Source organism: Zalophus californianus, chromosome 12 (assembly GCF_009762305.2).
Source record: "Zalophus californianus isolate mZalCal1 chromosome 12, mZalCal1.pri.v2, whole genome shotgun sequence".
NCBI classification, from domain to species: domain Eukaryota; kingdom Metazoa; phylum Chordata; class Mammalia; order Carnivora; family Otariidae; genus Zalophus; species Zalophus californianus.
In genome coordinates this window covers 71,610,344-71,630,343 of record NC_045606.1, presented here as the reverse complement: position 1 = coordinate 71,630,343, position 20,000 = coordinate 71,610,344, and the positions used below count along the sequence as shown (strand labels likewise).

The following is a 20,000-nucleotide window of genomic DNA, read 5'->3' as shown; positions in this document are numbered from 1 at the left end:
CCCCCAAAGCATTTTTTTTTTTGTTAATCATTCTGATGCTCAAAACTACAGAATCTTTGAATCCTAAGACTATATCAAACATAATTTTTTCAATGCTCCCATTGCATAGATTAGAAAAGAAGTCACTCTCCAAGTGTTGTAAGTACAGGTGGAGCTAGGACTAGTGCACATGCTGGCCTCTGGAATGTTTCTTGGAACCTGTTATTCCTGCTATCCCATTTTGCCTTAATCAGGTGCACTGTAACTCCTTCTAGTGGTGGCTGTACCAAGTCTTGCCGACGAGGCTATGAGCTTCACAGACCAGGAGAGCCACGCATATAGCAAGTACCTAGTAAATACATGTTGATCAAATAAATGATGTGCCAACAAGTCACCAAGAGTTTCATTTGCACTAATTCTAAAAGATAAAATTTTGGGATGCCTGGCTGGCTCAGTCCATGGGACATGCACCTCTTGATCTCAGGGTCATGAGTTCAAGCCCCACATTGGGTGTGGAGCCCACTAAAAAAAGAGAGAGAGAGAGAGGGAAAGGGAAAATTTCTTCCCGGAATTACGTATTCTTGGAATCCTTTCCATCCAGAATTAGTTCACAAACAAGGTATGAGACCTGGGAAAATGTAAATAAAATTTTCCCTTAAGGTTACAGTATTAGGCTGCTAACTTACTAAAATAAAGTAAAATCAAAGCCAATAATTATTAATGCTCAATTTTTAAAATACTGATTGCTACCAATCTAATGTCTAAGAAAGAAATAAAAAGTAAGAAGAGAGGTTAAACATCTCTGAGAATAAAATTGCTTGAAAGTTACAGGACCTATGCCTCTAAATGGATGGAATCCTTTTCAATGAAAAGTAAAATTCAATCGTGATTACCAGTACTCATATGAAGTTTCTCATTTTTGGATCTCAGAGAGCTTCATGCTTCCACTCGTTCTGTTGTGTGACAACTGAAGGGAAATCAAACACCAGGAGACCACATGTCTTTGGTGGATTGCAGGACAAATGGGAAATTAGTCTCTTCTGTGGCCATTAGCAATATCTTTCCCTTCTTGCCCCCATTACAGATACCAGGATCCTTTATTTTTTTAAAAGATTTTATTTATTTATTTGTCAGAGAGAGAGAGCACAAGCAGGGGGAGGGGCAGGCGGAGAGAGAAGCAGGCTCCCTACTGAGCAAGGAGTCTGATGCAGGACTCGATCCCAGGACCCTGAGATCATGACCTGAGCTGAAGGCAGATGCTAAACCGACTGAGCCACCCAGGCGTCCCTCGTTTAATTTACTTCTGGAAAAAAAAAAGGTAGCTATTTCTGTAATGTTCACTTCTTTAAGGTACCTAATGTGCGAACATCACTATAGGATAAGAATTCTTTTAGGAAAAATGCTCCCCTCCACCATAGAAACATTTCTGACAATTCAAATAAAATAAAGGAGCCCTTTTAAAGAAACACCCTCTCTGCTCAGTGCTCACCAATTCTTCCCTCTGTATCCCCTTCTCAAGTGAAATTATTTTACAGTTTTTAATTACCCAGGATGTAATTTAATATAACAAATTTTATGCACTTAGTATTTTGATTAACTTATAAGTATAGTATAAAGTAATACTGAACAGTTTAGGTACCTCATTTATAACCTTTGGTCATGCAGCAGTGGTTAAATGGTTAATAATATAGTGGGCTTTGAGGATAAAACGTTTGGGTTTGAATCCTGGCTCCCTTACTTCCTAGCTATGTGACCTTGGGGAAGTTACTTAATGTCTCTGTACCTCCTTTTCTTTACCCATAAAGGAGAAATAAGAAAGTACCTATTTTATACAATTGTTATGAGGATTAAAGGATTTTTCATATATGTAAACCAGCCGGCACAGTGCCTGGGTCATAAGCGATCAATAAACGTTAGACACAGTCATGATACAATTACAACCTTAAATACTTTTTTGGGAGAAGGTATGGTATAAATACATGAATTAATTTTTAAACACTGTATGAGCTTAATTAGCTCTAAAAATATTTTAGCCCTTCTCCCAAAGTGAGATTTTTATTACTGTATCAGAAAAGTCATAAAAGAATGATGTATGTGCCCCACATATCAGATGCCAGACATTAGGGTTATTAAAGTAATCCTAATAAGAGCTGCCCTTCCTCAAAAGTACATTTAAGGTAATAAAATCAAGGAAACAAAGTAACACAACATAGTCCTATAATTATTGCAAAGAATTATTTACGAATAATTTCCTGAACACTAAAACACTAAGCCAAAAGCTCATGTCATATCTCGGATCGTTTTTATTTTTTATTTTTATTTTTTAATATTTGTTAAAGATTTTATTTATTTATTTGAGAGAGAGCGAGAAAGCGCGAGCATGCAAGCAGGGTGAGGAGCAGAGGGAGAGGGAGGAGCAGACTCTGTGCTGAGTGTGGAGCCTGACATGGCGCTCAGTAGCCTGAGCCTGAGATCATGACCTGAGCCGAAATCAGGAGTCGAATGCGTAACCAACTATGCCCCCCAGGTGCCTCAAATCTTGGATCCTTTTCAGATCAACAGAGGAAAGCAAATTTCCAAAGTAGAAGGGCCATCATTGCAAAGCTCTCTACATAGAGCTCCTATACTCACTCGCCTCAGTCATCCATCCCAGGCCTCATCATTAGCTTGCTGCTAAACCATTATTATGCATGCACTGAATGGTCCCTGCCTGCATCACATGTGCTATGGACATGAGGGCTTATGAAGTCTGATTATATATGTTTAGCTGGAGAAACCTTAAATAGATGAACTCAAAGTTGACTAAAAAGTGGAAATTCTCAGAGATCTAGCAATATACATACACCTGTTAGGAAGAAATTTTTTCTGCCCCAAATTCCTTTATGCTGTGGATTAAGCCAAGTCCCCTGTGTCTGTAATAACGTAAAGAGCATCAATTCTGCTTTGACAGGAGAAGCCAATAACATGTAACTATTATCTCTTAATGCCAATAATTAATTTAACAGAAGTTTATTGAGTACCTTCTATATATAAGGCACTGTGGGGGCATTAAATATCTATGAAAGAACTTTCAGTCTAATATGGAAGAAATATGTACTCAAATAACTACAAGATGGCCCGTCGTAACTGTACTAAGAGAAGGAGCAATTAAGTGAGATGGGAGGAATTAACAGCTGGGAGAGATTATCTGCCTCTAAGAAGAATCTCAAAGCATGTATACTCTTAATGGAATTCTTTTAAGATAACAAAGTAAGAGAAAGCTCAGACGGACAAAAGAGAGAAATCCTTGACTATTCTGGTGATAACTCTTTCTGGGTTTGAAGATGGTTGGGATATTCATCATGCCATTCTTCCCCCCAACTGATCTGAAATTTATGCACTGTTCCTTCAGTGATGACTTGAGGTGTCTTACAGATTAAACTGCCGTCCTTAATAATAAGTAAAGTAGAAGCTACTTCAAACAAACAAAATCAGTTGTTTCCAGGAATAAAACAGATGATAGACATTTGAAACATCAAAGACTTAGCTTTATTTTTTAACTTAAGGACATAAAGAAAGAAAAATAAAACTAGTAGAGTCACTGATTTTTATTGTCTTCCTCATGAGATCTTGAATAAAGGATAATAAAGAGACTTATGTTTAACATATCTTAAGGACGGAGTCTACAAAGTCCAGATCGGATGGTTTTGCCAGCCATTTATTTACTTACTGGGCACCTAACGCAAGCCAGGCATCTGTATTAGTACAGACTTAGGAGGACAAACCTTTGGCACAGAAGGGTGCAATCAGAAGGTAAACGTTAGCAGTTCTTAACCTGATAAATATGTTGTATTTCTTTAAGTGGATTTGGAAGCAAGTTTATCTTTGATTTTAAAGCAAATGATCCACTTGGTAAATAGCGGGTATGCTTTCCAACCAGAATCTAGAAATTCATCGTGAATGGTTTAAAAGCTTTTCTTTCCACAAAATAGAAGATTTATAATTCAGCTACTCTGTTTAGTCCACTACGTCCTATTTACTACAGAAAAGCAGGGACTTAGGTTTCTTGCTTAAAGAAGGCATACCCACCTCCTAATTTAAGATAATTTACACTTGGGAGAATTCGAATGCTATTTGGAATTTCTTTAGATAATTGGAAGGAGAGTATTTAGTGGTGGAGAGACAGAAAGTCTGTCATTATTCCTGACAGAGAGGTACAAAGCCAATAAATGAAAGGGAAGTACTTCTAGAAGGATAAAAGTTACTTCTTGTTAGAAGTGAAAAGAAATCAATTCAATAGACATGATGTGCAAACCACTGGACTAAGGGCTGATATGGACAATGGTTTTCATAGAGTTTCCAGTGCTGCAGAGGAAGTACGATGTATACACAAGTAACTTTGATACCAGACAGGATGTGATCGAGAAAGTGTTAGGAAAGAGGGGAGGTAAATCCTGGCAATGCAATCAGTGAGTGCTTTATGAAGGAGGGAGGTGTCATTTCAGGTAGGCTTTGAAATATGTGAAAATGTTCATAATGCAGAGACAAGGCAAAGAGCCTTCTGAGTGGAAATGGGGAAAATGGATAATCTTAAATGTGTTGTGGGAACCCTGAATGTGTGCAGAGGCCATGGAGAAAGGAGGGTTGGTAATAAAGAAATATGTTAGAAAGCAGAACAAGGTCAGATGGTGAAGGGCCCTTGAGTTGCATTTTATGGAGTTTAAAATTTATTCTCTGCCAGCTGAAGGGCTATTGATGGCTTCTGAGCCCCGCAGTGAAAAGATAGAAGAGTTTTTGGAGGATTAACTTACAAAGTCTAGACTGAGGGTAGGACACTGGACATAGGATTACCAGTTAGGAGGTCACTAAAACAGTGTAATAAGGTAATGATGGTCAGGGCTAAGGTGGAGGGATTAGAAACAGTGGAGAGAAGTGAAGAATTTAGGCTATAGGTCATGGAGTAAAAAGGCTTTGCATCCATTGCTCCTAAATTTATACATATGGGAAATAGTTCCCTCATAAACTCTACCATGGAGCTAGAAGGGTCTAAATCTATGTGAAAAATTCTAAAAATTAAAAGAGATGACTGTTCATAACTCATATGCAATTTTGATGAATCTTTAAATTTGTTGTTTTAATTGCTCAAGGAAGAGGAGAAGTTGATCCCAGAAAGCTTGATGTTAGAAAGTGGAAGACCGGAAGATATTGAAAATAAAACTCTATTGTCCTCTTTATGATTAAGATGCCAATAGCAGCAATGACCACAAAAACTCATATAGGCTGTTGACACTTGGTATCAAGAAATTTGATTTATTTTTAATCTTTAGTCTGTGTTCTTACATCATTTTAAAGGCTTCATCAAATTAAAAAGCTTCTGCACAGCAAAGGAGACAATCAATAAAACTAAAAGTCAACCCATGGAATGGGAGAAGATATTTGCAAATGACATATCTGATAAAGGATTAATATCCAAAATGTATAAAGAACTTATAAGACTCAACACCCCAAAAATGAATAATCCAAATAAAAGATGAGAAGACATGAATAGACATTTCTCTAAAGACGACATCCAGATGGCCAACAGACACACAAAAAGATGCTCAATATCACTCATTATCAAAAAAATACAAATCAAAACTACAATAAGCTATCACCTCACACCTGTCAGAATGGTTAAAATCAATAATACAAGAAACAACAGGTGTTGGTGAGGATGCAGAGAAAGGGGAACACTCTTACACTGTAGGTGGGAATGCAAACTGGGTTAGCCACTCTGGAAAACAGTATGGAGGTTCCTCAAAAAGTTAAAAATAGAACTATCCTATGATCCAGCAATTGCACTACTAGATATTTACCCAAAGAATACAAAAATACTAAATCAAAGGGATACACGGACCCCAAAGTTTATAGCAGCATTATCTACATTAGCCAAATTACGGAAACAGCCTAAGTGTCCACAGACTGATGAATGGACACAGAAGAAGTGGTTATGTATGTACAGTGGAATACTACTCCGCCATAAGAAAGAATGAAATCTCTCCATTTGCAACAAAATGGATGAAGCTAGAGAGTATTACACTAAGTGAAGTCAGTCAGTCAGAGAAAGACCAATACCGTATGATTTCACACTCATATGTAGAATTTATGAAAGAAAACAAATGAGCAAAGGGGAAAAAAGAGAGAGAAATGCAAACCAAGAAACAGACTCTTAACTATGGAGCACAAACTGATGGTTACCAGAGGGGAGGTGGTTCGGGAGATGGGTTAAGTAAGTGATGGGGATTAAGGAGGGCACTTGTTGCGATAAGCACCAGATGTTGTATGGAAGAGCTGATCACTAAATTGTACACCTGAAACTAATCTTACACCGTATGTTAACTAACTGGAATTTAAACAAAAACTTAAAAAGAAAAATGTATTTTAAAACGGAATATCGAAGGAAAAGGGCACAAAGTATGGCTACTTTCTCAAGTCCAAAAAATCTAGTATTTCCAGAGATTACGAACAACAACAAAAAAAGAGGTAAGCCTTTTTAAAAGTAGGTAACATATATCCGTGAGGGTTTTGCTAAGAATCTCCAAATAATTGGTGAATTTTTGAAATGTCCCTACCCTACCATTAGCTTGGAGACTAGTGAACTGTAAGATAGGGCTCCCGGTCCCTGACCAATCTCATGCTGCAAGGATACCGCTCGAGGCAGGCAGAGGAATTATTACCTGTTCTCTGAATGAAACCCATGATTTATACCTCAGTCACCTTTGCTGGTAATCCTCAAATCCTTTGCACCTACCCTCTCTTTCCTCATCTCTGCTTAATATTAGGTTGAACAATCTGATTACTATTTTTGCAAGCAAAACCTGTTGAATAGCAATAATTTCATGAAGTTCACCCTAAAAATCTACTTCCTGTTAAGCCTAACTCAAAGCTACAACCCCCACAAAGCCTTTTCTGATTGTCCGTGTGCCTACACATAAGGCTTTGAATTTACAATTTGGTTGTAGGGCTCTTCCTTCCTTTACTTTGTCTCTCATACTACCTACGTGCATAATCCACCCCTCTACTCGAATTTTACCTCTTTGTGGATGCAGACCATCTGCCAGTTTTTTAGCACAGTGTGTTGCACATAATAGTTGCTCATTAAATGTTTGTTCAACTTAAATGAATGAAACTCATCTCTGTTCTGTGCAACCAGCCAAGCCTCTAGCAGAAGGAAATGCAAAGTAGCAACTGATTTTTATACTCTAGTTTAATCTTTCAGTTTTACAGTCTACCCTCAGTAGTGGTATACCCCGAACACACAGAGGACTAACTACATTAACAGATTGATTCGTTGCCTAAAGAAATGTGTTGCTTCTTCAGTTGTGAAATTTGTTAGTATCCAAGGCACTAATGAAAGGCAGAAGAAATGTTAATGTTTGCCTATACCCTAAAGCAAAGAGTCAAATTATAATGGGGAAGTTTACCTTTTTAGATTGTGGTCACACAGTATATTCCCTAAAGGAATGTAAATTGTCTTCATTTGCTCCCTCCTCAAGACTAAGTAAAAGGTCTGATAAACTGTTTCTGGGTTTTGTTTTGTTCTTAGAATAAGGAAGTACTGTGAATAAAGTTCTCTTAAACTGAGACATTCAAAATGTATTTAAGTAAATAGATGTTAGACTGTAGAATCAACAGAGTGTCCTTATTTAGATATTATCAGATGTGACAATTAAAATATTTACATGGTGTCATTATTTATGAGAAAAACTCAGTGACATAATGTAAATTTGATTGAGCCTTTCAGAAATACAATATTTACTAACACCATGAAGCTAATGATAAAATCTTTAATCTTAAAGTCTTAAATGTTATGGTAGATGTCAACAAATGCTGTAAAAAAATTTACAATTAATGGATCATATCTTCAATACAGGCAATTTCAGGAAATGTAAAGTTAATTTTATCAAACATGTACAAGTCAAAACTAAATATAAGACTAGATTAAAATTGGTTTTGTGTTTTACTAATTATAGGAGATTGACTTGTATCTTTTCTTTAGGTAATCCTAGTTATTTCAGAAAAACTTTAATACATTTCATATAGTGTACCCACTGAAAAGAGTAATAAACAATTTTTTTACAGAGATATAATATACCTTTTAAAAATCTTACAAGAATATTTTTAGCCTCTCCCCCTGCCCTAGCACACCAGAAGGATAAAACATGCTTCCATCAGTGACTATGGGTTTTTACTACAAAAAAATGTTACTCCCAGGATAATAGTAAAAAACCTATTCTCAGAAATAGTGTTAGGGCCTTAATGCTTCAATTTTACTATGGAAATTGATTTTATTTGACCCAATATAGCAATCTTTATCCAGTGAAATGAACTTATATTTGCAGTTACTTTGAGAAACATACTGAATATATTGAAATATGTGTAGTCCTTAACCATGCTTTACTTCTACTTGATTTAGTTTGGATATCTTTAACTTATATGGGATGCACTGAATAAGTCCAACAGAAAATATTTAAAGTCATACAAATTCTTTATCTCTTACTTATCATTATGTCCTAATTGTTGATTCATGACCTTGAGATACATCAGAGTACACTGATTATTGCTATAGGCTAATGCTGTCCATTGATTTGCACAGGACTTGACTGTTTCACAAAACAACATCAAAATTTTTCTAATTAAAAGGAAATACCTGGATAAGATGGGATTTTCTTTTAACTATCTACCAAGTCTAGTTAGTTCTTGGCACAGAACTGTTGCATGAATAATGATAACCACTAGTAGGTAAGCATTATAAAAAAAATCAAAGTATAAGATTAGCACTTTAACTATCCATTTTATATGTGCTTTAATAAAATTTGATTCAATTAGTTTGTATTTGCTAATGGCACAGCCCTCAGGCTTACTACATAAATATCCTTGTTTTGCAGACATAAAATGAATTCCAAAACAGAAGCACAAATCCTTTATTAAGATGGAAAGATGTAGTTTCACGAGACTCAATTTTTGGTTTTGTTATTTTTCAGTAGCTAACTTAGTAACTAGTATCTTAGTAGAGACAATCACATAAAACAAGTAATTTTTTAAAAAGTTGGGTTTTTTTCCCCAAAGAAGAACAAGTTTTACAGGAAAACTGGTGAAATAATCGATGTTCATTTAGAAAGCATATGAAAAATGGAGATTAGGGAAATTCAATTTTACTCATTTCCTTCTAGTACATACACAAGGAAATGATATAATTATCTTTGGAATTTAAGGGTAGACTTATAAAAATTACAAGTTTAGTTATCTCCATTTGTATAAAGTCATGTTGAAATGAGAAACAATTCATGTTTCTTAAACATTTGTAATATTTTGTGTGGGAAGTATTTTAGTTTAATATATCAAAGAAATAAGCTAATAAATAACATTAAAGTTTTAAAAGGAAAAGTTTGTTTTTAAAAGAACATTTTCTTAGTACTTCTTAAAATGAGAGATGATCTTAGGCTAATGTGAGTAATTAAATCACAAAGTTACACTGTCCTTAAGAAATTGTTTACTTAATTTTACTTAAGATTTTATTCTTTTGAAATGATAATGCTGACTTCTTCCAGTAAAATATAGATTTTATCTTCTAAATTAAGCACATATTAGAGAAATATTTAATTCTCTTATTTACAAAAGTCAGTAAGAAGTCCATATAATTAAAACAACTAGACATGATAAAGTCACTATTAATTAAGGAATTATAAAACAGATCTTTATTAGTATGTTTCAATTTTTTCCAGTTTATTATTTTTCAAGATTCTCTCTTTTGTAAACTAAAATAACATTTATCACAAAAATTTACTGTTGACTGAATTATCTTTATTTTGATTTGAATGAATCTACACATAGCTGCCATTAGAACAGTACCCAGAACAATTACTCCAGTATTATCCCATTTCAACGAATAAAAATTCTGCTTATCTCTTGATGAAAAGAAAAATATTCCTCCTCCCAGAAGTGTGTAACCCTTAAGAGGGAGACAGAAAAATTGGAGTGAAGTGAACAAATGATTCCTCATTCTATATATACCTTGTTATTGTTTCTTTTATTCAGAATATAGTTAGAAAATGCCCTACTCAATTCCCTATACCTTTTTGCCTTGGCTAAAGATAAACAGACAAATAAATTTTAATTTTTCATCTTAAGGTCAGAATACAACTTTAATTCTAATATATTTAATAAATCTTATATCTCCCTTAATCTGTCACCTAAAAAACCACAGCCATTTAGAGTTCGACTGCAAAGGAATATTATTTCCAGATGATTATAATAAAAGTTTTTCTTCTAAGATACATTGCCAGTCTTAAGGATGCAGTTTATAATTCTATCCTACATTCCAATAGGTCTGACCCCGAGATGGAGTTCCAAAGTTCCATTTAAAGTCAATAGAAATTCTAAGAAATATAACAAAAAGGTGGATTAAGGTTAATAAAACATAATTTTATAAATTGCATGCATATATATGTATATCAAAATTTCTCTAAGATTTCTTGCCCTTACCTTCAGCGTATATTGAAATTTATTCAAATTTATGCAACATTGTTTAAAGAAACTGGATTTTACATGATTTGAAGGTTCACTCCCAAATGATTTCAGATAGTTTTGCTGCAGTGCTCTTGAAAAAACATAACAACAAAATTCATTATGATTTATCATTCTACTTGATTGATAACAGTAATAGATGTGACCCAAACAGCTGTAATAAAATGAAAATACAGATGTAATTACTTTGATCCTTGATGAGCACAAATAGATTTTGCCCAATCTCACTCAGAATCACACTAGTTGCCTATTGAGATACAATTGGTACTATTCCATTTTGTGTTTCATAAATGGAAACTTTCAACAAACATCTGGCTATGGAGCTAAGGACCTTTATATTTCTAATCTGTTGGCCAGTGAAATAAAAAAAAGTCTAAATTATATCTTGACACTCGGCCACTAAGACAGCTTTGGGGCTGCTCCAGAACTCCTTTAAATCATTCATCCAAGACTTGTGTTTTTGCCTTGTTTCTTGGACTAAGTTTCAGTCAAAACTGTCAGGATGGGTATGAGGGTATAAAAAACATACGTCCCTGTTCAGCTCCAATTCCCTCTTTGATAACTTGGTTCCGGGTCCTTGAAGACCTTGCCCTCAAACTCCTATAATTGGGTCCTCTGGTTGTGGCTAGCTCTTGCTGATGTGGCTCATCCGTTTTTCTGGACTGCTGTCTATTTCCCTTTGCCAAATGGCCTGATGGGATACTGCCCATCCACTGCTAGCTCTTGATGGAGCTACCTCCTGGATATTTTTACAGAGATGGCTCTCCACCGGGATTACAGTTGTATGGTTCATGCCATTAGGTCTGTCAAATCTGTGAGACCAGTTGCTCCGCTGAAACTATTCCTTTGCTCAAATTAAACTGTGGGACCGACTCAGTGTTCAGTTTTCTCCTGAACTATGCTAAATTATGCTCTGTTAGTGCTAAACATGAGATTGAAATAGGGAGTAAAACCAATATTTACCTCTTATTCTAAATCTAATATGTTTTGTCCTTTTTTTTGACCTGCTAATTAGCAAAAGGATCTTAGATTTAATGTTGCGAATGTAAATTTTTCCATGGTAAGGTAACGTTGTGTGACCAATGAATACTTTTGCTCTGACTTTTAACTGTTTTGATGATGCTACTCCATTTTTAGTCTTCAGAGATTAAGATGATGTTGAACAAACTAAAGAACGTTAGTTTCCACTAGCTATATTAAACTATTTGGTCATCTGTTGCTTATACAAATTCTTGAATTCTATCCTAATGATGAAAACTGCATATGGAAGGTAGAAACCCTGAGATAATGTTTTAAACTGTATTTTTTGGTGCCAAATTATTCAAGTATATTGTGGTACTTATGTTAATGATCAATTTTAAATTCTGCCGAAGTAGTTAAAATACATATAATTTTAACATACATTAAAATATTTTTTATCATGGAAAGCAACTTCACATTAAGTATATATTCTGAAATGATAGTTGACTTTACATAATAAACACCTTTAGTCATAAAATGCCCATAGTCACCAAGTATACCTCTACTTCCCAAGCCCGAGGTCAAAAGCTGAAGTTAAAATACCATGTGGGTATGTAAAAAATTTCCTTTTTCCCTGGTAGTAGAAGTAGGAAGAAATTAATACTGAATAGCAATATTCATTTTTTAGCAATTCAGTCGAATGACATTTTGACCCTTAGAGAAAGGAAATTTCTAAGGCTCAACTAGTGTTAGTGCAAATGAAGATGTACCTTCTAACAAAGTATCTTCTTTAGATATGAAACAGAAGCAGTAAGCTACAATGCTGTCAGCTAAAAGTTTTCTGACACACTTTGCCTAAATGGTGGGGATTCATACCATGGCTGTCAGATATCATCTGTAGAGTTCTATAAAAATCCTTCAAAACCCTATAGGAACCCATAAATTTCCACAATTGGCACGGTAGGGATACAACACCTTTTAGCTGAAGGCACTGTACCTCTGGGAGGATCTTTTTATTAAGAGGAACTGGAATGAGTTGTAAGTGCCACATATGGGGACCGGAATAATGTAAAAAAGAACAGCATCCACTGAGCCACACTTGTAGCGCTTGAAAAAAAAAAAAGATGAGATGATAAAGAGCTGGCATAATCATACATTCTGTACAATCACTTTGGAAAGAGATCTCAAAGCTAACTAGCAAAGTTAATGAAAAGTTCAGAGATTAAATAAAAATGGAATTAAATCAGAATGAAAATTATGAGACCCAGAAATGTTAGGACCAAAAAAAAAAACCCCCAAAAAACTAAAGGTGACTGAAAAGGTGTAAATTAGAAAATCTGCAAAAGCATATGTAAAGCAAGGCGAAAAAAAAAGCTTTTACATTTAGAGCTTCGTAACGCCTCTTAATGATCCAAAATATCATTAAAAATAGTGTGGACTTAACAGGCATGAAAACAATGAGAGGGAGCATTCTTCTTGCTCAAGTTGTCAGTCACTTTTAACTGCTTTCCTCTGAAATACAGAGCCACTCCAATTTTAAATGCTTTTGTCCACAGAGAGATCTAAGGTCTGTAGGGATTTTATATAAAATAACACCAACTAAAGGGGTAGGGTCTGCAAATTCTACATGTGCCTATGAAGAGCAATTTAAATTTTAAGGTAGCCAAAGAGAATAGAAGGAAGAAAGGCAATATTATATATTTGAATATCTTCATTATACTTCATAACATTCACGATTTATCTTAGATTTTCAATATTGTTTTACAAAATGGGAGTCTGGAGGTCCCTTTTAGCTGTCTTTGGTTGCAAAATATTATTGCCGGGACAGGCTAAAGTTTAGCAGTGGAATGATACAACTGAGCTTCTAGAGAAGCATGTTGTAAAGAGGACTGGGACATGTGAGGTGTAGAAAGTTCTGGGGCATATAGAATATGTGTTCAACATCTCAATCAAAAAGATTAATGGGATCCCCACTGCAGTCCTGAAATAATACTACACTACTCCTTTTATATGATGCCTCAGCTTTTGATTGCCTTACTCTAAAGTCTTGGCTTCTAAGAACACAACAAATTTATTTTCCAGTCTTATATGAACCATATTAACATTCTGGTTCTATATAGAAGATTATTAACTCTCAAACTTCAAATATTTGCTTTAATAAGAGGGAGAAAATATAATAATCACCTGCAACTAATATAGAATATTAGCAAGTAGAACTTTGAAATGACATAGGGGCTAAGAGGATTCAGGAATGACATGTAAGAAATGATCTGAAAACTCAACAGTAGGAGACTCTAATAATCAGAAAGGGGAACGACATGACAATGGAGGGCTTTTTGCCTAAAGCCCTCAATAGAAAACCGGTTCAGGAAGAGCATTGATTTTGATCTCTAGAAACAAAATTTGAAAATATAAAAATAGGAATCTCATTTAACATTTTTCAAGAGAAGAAAGGCAAATCTGAGCCAACTTACTGAGAGTGAGGAGAAACAACTGATTAGTAAAAAAAAAGAAACAACCAAGTTGAACTAACTATGGTAGGTATATCACTAAACTTCTCTTTTTGCTTCAGGTTTGCAAGGAGACAGGAAATGGATTGATTCTACCAGTATGAGTTCACCTTCCAGCTCTGCTCTAAATGTTTTCTTGTCTTTTCAGTCAAGTTTAACACATTGGAGAAGAGATTAAGTTCAAATTATTTCCACTTGAACACAGCATCAATCCTCTGTTAAGTAGTCTTTTTAAGAGGCAAATATTGATATAAAATAGGAATCTAAATTAATTTTATCCATATTCTATAGAACTCTCAGAAATCAATAAGCAGGGAATATTGGCATTGAGGTGCGTAAGGGAAGAGTATCCTAAAGTTGAATGATACACAACTCAGCTTTTTTTTTTTTTCTTTTTAGAAGGAGCTAGAGAAAGGAAGAGGTGGGGAAGGGCAAATGGAGAGAACCTTAAGCGGCTCCACACCCAGCACACAGCCTGATGCTAGGCTCTATCACAACCCTGAGATCATGACCTGAGCCAAAATCAAGAGGCGGATCCTTTTTTCTTTTTTAAGATTTTATTCATTTATTTGACAGAGAGAGAGAGATAGCGAGAGCAGGAACACAAGCAGGGGGAGTGGGAGAGGGAGAAGCAGGCTTCCCGCTGAGCAGGGAGCCTGATGCGGGGCTCGATCCCAGGACCCTGGGATCATGAGCTGAGCTGAAGGCAGATGCCTAATGACTGGGCCACCCAGGCACCACCCCCCTGCAAGAGGTGGATTCTTAACTGACTGAGCCACTGATGCCCCACAGCTCAGACTCTTAAGGAAGTTTTCTTTACATTGTTCAGACCATGATGACTCCAACTCTTTTGACAGCGGTAGAAAATAAAGATTTTAAAAATCTATTTATTGAGGGGCACCTGGGTGGCTCAGTCGTTAAGCGTCTGCCTTCTGCTCAGGTCATGATCCCAGGGTCCTGAGATCGAGCCCCGCATCGGGCCCCCTGCTTGGAAGGAAGCCTGCTTCTCCCTCTCCCATTTCCCCTGCTTGTGTTCCCTCTCTCACTATGTCTCTCGCTGTCAAAAAAATAAATTAAATCTTTAAAAAAAAAATCTATTTGATTGAAAAGACTCAAAACAAGTATAAAAAGCTTAGTATATAGAATCTATATTGTTCCACCTGGCTTTAACCTTTCCTACTTTTTGCTAAAATCCCCTTAAACATTCAATTTGATTAATAAAGAATTAATTTCAGTAAATTTTTTTCTTTTTAATTCACCTTCAACAAGATAAATAAAATTTAACAAGGTCTGGGAAAATAATCACGAATGAGGTGAAGGGGCTTGCTACTTACTATTCAGATAAATTTGAACAGTTATAAAATACATATAAACTAAATAATTAAAATTAAAAAATAAAACTTCACAAGTGTACTCTACCAATATTTAGAAAGATCTATTAGCTTCCACATAAAGATGAACATTATATTTAGTTATCTCTTCTTCCTAAAAATCCCTTGTTCTCCCTTCTTCCTCAGGGTTCTAAGAGAATCCTGGATTTTCCTCTTGTAGGGATTGCTTCATGAAGTCACACCATTTCAAATAAATTCATCTCCCACAGTCATTATCTCACATCATATGGTTACTGACTACTTACTTTGTATGGTCCTATAATACGTCTAAAACATAGCTTCTGTCCTTTAGCTGGGGCCGTCTACAAAGTGAGCATGCAGTTAGGTATGAATGCGCACGTGCTCAGACACAGGCTGTGTTAGTTGCAGACAATGTACAGGGAGTAAGCTCTCCAGAGTGTGGAACGAAGTGTGGGTCCTGACAGCACAGTTTCTGGGGAAAGTTTCCCGGGAAAATAGGACCAGGCTCTTAAGGAGAAGTAGGATTTAGGTGAGAGAAAGAGGATGAAAAGACGAAAAAGGAAAAGGCAGAAAGGCAAGCAGTGAAGGCGAAATTAATGCACTAGTTTGGCAAAAGCCTTCATTCAGGGCATTCTAAGAGTAAAACTTGGAATGAAGAGAAAGTGTTAAATATGGAGGATCAAACTGCAGAATGTGGATGATAATTTGACATCTCCTGTTCTCCAAAGATAATTTGTAAGAAGCATTAACCCATAGTTATTCCATCCTTCTAAAGCTTCAAAACATCTCTACCAATCCCAGGAATACATCTATATTCTACAATGTTACCATCTGGATTTGGATTTACCATTTTGGAATTGAGTAAAAAGACTAAACAAACAAAGTTCTATTTCCTGAATCTAAGGACACTTAATGTTCTTGGATTCAACAAGTAAAATGGTGAACATATCATTTTCCCTCTTGTGACTTCTATTTCTCTTTGTGAGCTTCCAAAGTTGCTATGATTTTGCCTAATTTTCCTCTTTGTCCCCAGCATTCAGTGGGTTGTCTTGTCTGGTCTTTTTTTCCATAGCACTTCTTGAATTGACTCCTTGCTCTCCATGCCCAGTCCTGTACTTAGGTCAGGTACTACCGACCTCAAGAATCAATCTTCTGCTCTCAGTCTCTCTCTATCTCTCTTCTGCTCTATAGTCTCTCCCAACTCCTGAATATCATACCATTTGTCAGTTTCATTCAGCCCACTTCCAGATTACTCATCCTAAAGCACAGCTCTGACAGTGTGAAACTCAAGCTCATAACATCACCAGGCTTCATACTGACAGAGACAAACACTGCACCTTGATATTTAAGACACTCACCAGTCTGTTTCCACCACTTCATATATTCTAAAGTCTATTTTTTTATATCTAAGTTCCTATCAAACCTAATACTGTTTTCTCGGTATATATTATGAGCTCCTGTTCTGGGTTGGTATTATTCATTGTTATAATTGTTAATTATCTGTAACCTCAGATAACATCTTTTTTTTTTTTCCTGAAAAATCTCTTACCCTGCTGACTCTGAGTAACCTGCTCCTGACCATAAATTTCTGTCTCGTATGGTTTCCTTCTGTGGATTGGCTTACTTCAGGCATTATAAGGGGGTGAGAGGAAAAGCAAAGGGATGGCCAAGGAAACTAACTACACATTTATGGAATGCCTTAAGAAAGGCATTAAGATGTGAAATATCTTAGTATTGTTTTTAGTTTCATTTAGAGTAACAACGAGGTATGACAAGATGTAATATAACTGTGTACACAGCACTGTGAGGGACACGGGGAGGAATTATTATCTTCCAGGCACTCGTTTCATCTGAAAGAATCTTATGAGGTAGGGGCGCCTGGGTGGCTCAGTCATTAAACCCCTGCCTTCGGCTCAGGTCATGATCCCGGGGTCCTGGGATCGAGCCCCGCATCGGGCTCCCTGCTCTGCAGGCAGCCTGCTTCTCCCTCTCTCACTCCCCCTGCTTGTGTTCCCTCTCTCGCTGTCTCTCTCTCAAATAAATAAGTAAAATCTTTTTTTTTTTTTAAGAAAGGATCTTATGAGGTAGATATTATTATTACTTACTTCATTTTCAATTGAGAGAACAGGAAAGAAATGACTCCTACTTAGCTACTCAGTGCTAACTCTGAGATTGAAACCCCTACCATCTGTCACTAGAGCCCGCATACCGGAAGCAGTAGGCCTTTCTGCCTCTCCTTCACTCTTCCGTTGAGTGTAACTACTCCCCTCCATGCTCCCCTCCAAAACAGCAAGGACCACGGCTTCATTTCAGGGCACGTACGCATGCAGTTTAAATGTTTTCACTTCTGTTTAATTTTCAAAGTACTTTGAAGTACATTTAATTATATGCAGCCCAATTCTGATTGAGAGAATCAGATAATATTTTTCCTTTGCCTCATAATGTACATAAAATGCTTAACATTCTTTAAGTACAAGCATATTAACACTCTATAAAGATGAAGATACAGAATACTGAGATGACGTTCCACCAGTAATATCTGACGTCTAATATACAAAAAGTTAATGACAGCAGAAACAGATTCAAAGAATGAATGACAGTTCAATATTTTGCAAGATAATTAAGATTTTGATTATAATTTGTATAATTTAGGAAAAGACCCGATTTGGTCTTCCTCTAATTTTTTTCTTTTTCTGAAATCTACTTCCAATAGGCCAAGGGAAGCTTCCCTTACATCTCTCTATGGAAAATATACATAAATATTTTTCACATGCACTAATTCATAAGCGCAGAAAACGTACAGATAGGTTGACTACGAACATTTTAGTTTTATAAACCTATCAGGCATTAAATCTATAATTTTTATATATTATTTTACACATCCTATTTTTTCACTGATGTATTTCACATTTAACTGAACTAAATTAATAATAAAATGAAGAATCTAAAATAGCAATTGCCAAATGAAAAAGTATAACTAACCTGGCAATGCCGTCATTTAGCCCATTATCTCAGGTTGTCAAATATAATGTTTAACAAATGATTTGATTGAATCATTAATTTTTTATTTTAATATTCTTATCACTGGACACTTAACACTTAAGAAAACACCTCGTTCCATACCCTCTCTGTATGTACACCACCACTATCCACTGCATAGTAACACAGGGAGTTATACCAGCAGCTCAAACACTTTCATTAGGAACGTCTTTCATTTTTCTGAAATAGGTCTTTTTTAAAAGGGGGAAAACAGAATCTGACTCTTGTTTGCTCTTTAAAGTTTTATTATTTTAGCATTTTACACAGAGAGCGAGCACCAGCATACTCAGGAGAACTGCTAAAAGTAAAAGGCCTCAAGCTACCCACTGCCTGGCTGATAGGATAAAGCAGAGGTATAAAAACTTTTGTCTGATTGCTCACTTTCCCTGTTTTAGAGTACTGCTACTCTCAAGAGCATATATTCATGTTCTTTCTACTTTGAGTTTTATTACTTCTTTTGTATTATTTAATACATCTAAAGACACTTCCAAAAGACAAATTTTTCCATTTTGAAAAAGTAATGGTTTGGAACCTGATAAAACACATTAATGTTCACAGTGTGTTTTTTGCAAAGGTGATAGAGTAAAAGTGCTATAAAGCAATTAGGTGCATGATCTTAAAGACATTAATATGTCAAATAGAATAAGATGTTTAAAAAGTCAACAAAAATAATATCCTAGGAAAGGTCAGATGGAAATAAGCACATATAAAGACCACATTTCTCATTTGGGTCTTTGACTAGATCTTTAATGCAGAGATGGGGAAGAAAATATAAAAATGAGAGAAGGTACTATTCTTACCTCAATAACTTGAAATTAGAAGTATATGATGTTTAACTCCAGGAAGTATGGACATAAAGTGTCGACTCATCCTAACAACTGGATGGCTGGCATATATGCTTCATTATTCAGATTATAATTTTTTCCCCTGCATTCTAAGTTCTACCAGGGTCAATACTTTTTAGTAAACAAGAAACTGATATGCTTGGCCTATTGAACAAGGCCAGGCATTTTTTAAAGTGTCATACACATTTCTGAAATCCACAATACATCAATTTTTAATACATCTACTCTCTCAGCTCCATTAAAAAGATGGTAGGGGAAAGATTTTAGAGTAATTAATGATATAGTTAGCTGCTAAATATTAATAGGAATCGTAGTCTTGCATAAAATATAACATATAAACCTTGCCAATACAGACGCACCAGTAATTAAAGTTGAATATGTAATTACACTGATTTATAAGACAGGCAAAAAGTTACACTTTACTAGCTTCTATGTAAACTGTGGGTAACAGTTAAACTTTGCATTTTACGGTTTATAAAAACGGGCAATATCTTGACTACAGTTCATAAATGGTTTAGAGACCTGCAATAGTAGTAAAAATTACGACAACTTATTCCATCATGAATATTTTTATTGCACCATACAAACCAAACTGTGATAATGACCCATAAGATGTAGACTCATCTTAGACACTGCTCTACCCCCAAGAGAATGTTAGTAGTACTAAGAATTTGTAGAGGACTGCTGGTACAGTCATTATGGCACACTGGAGAGAATCTAAAAGATGCATTAAAACTGACTTTGATACACTTTCTCATATCAGGAACACG

General features: G+C 35.5%; 1 protein-coding gene across 1 annotated transcript in view; it reads right to left on the bottom strand.

Annotated features, from left to right (window-relative positions):
- The window catches only part of FOXP2 (forkhead box P2), a 553,196-nt gene that overhangs the window by 9,947 nt on the left and 523,249 nt on the right, over nt 1-20,000 (bottom strand). The window lies entirely within an intron of this gene.